The sequence below is a fragment of the Rhagoletis zephyria genome, unplaced genomic scaffold (genome assembly GCF_001687245.7).
Source record: "Rhagoletis zephyria isolate East Lansing unplaced genomic scaffold, Rhagoletis_zephyria_1.1 Rzeph_scaffold_02542, whole genome shotgun sequence".
Classification (NCBI taxonomy): Eukaryota; Metazoa; Arthropoda; class Insecta; order Diptera; family Tephritidae; genus Rhagoletis; species Rhagoletis zephyria.
Window position 1 is genome coordinate 41,952 of NW_016159626.1, and position 538 is coordinate 42,489.

A 538-nucleotide genomic window follows, 5' to 3' on the forward strand; every position below is an offset into this window, starting at 1 on the left:
CCATGTTTTTCAGCCGAATTAAGTTCAAATCATTGGAATTAACTAAATTAATTATATCAACAATTATTTACTTCCTTTTTTCATAAAAAAATCGCTCGTGTTTATAAATTTTTAAATTTAACGAACTAATTTATTCAAATTATTGTAGACAAAAATGCAACCATGCGCCACAACCACATGTTTTTCGTGTTTGCAAATTCTTGCTGGCAAAATTTTTTCCAGCAAGAATTTGCAACTTCTCTCCAAGAGAACTGTCACTTTGCTCTCACAATTTTTGAGTGTTGGATAATTTTTTGGTCTGCACGAACGCGATTTGGGCAAAAATCGTGATAATTCGTACAAATTCGTACAAATTTTTTGCTCGACGAACAAACCTATTCACAACGAAAACTAACACATATACAAAATCTTATATGCCAAGGCAGGGAGCAAGGTACATTGAACAGGTAGTATCAGTAGAGCAGCTGATTTGATTTATTTTCAAATTATTTGGTCTCGAAAATGTCAAATATTTTTAATTTTTTCTCACAAAAATTCT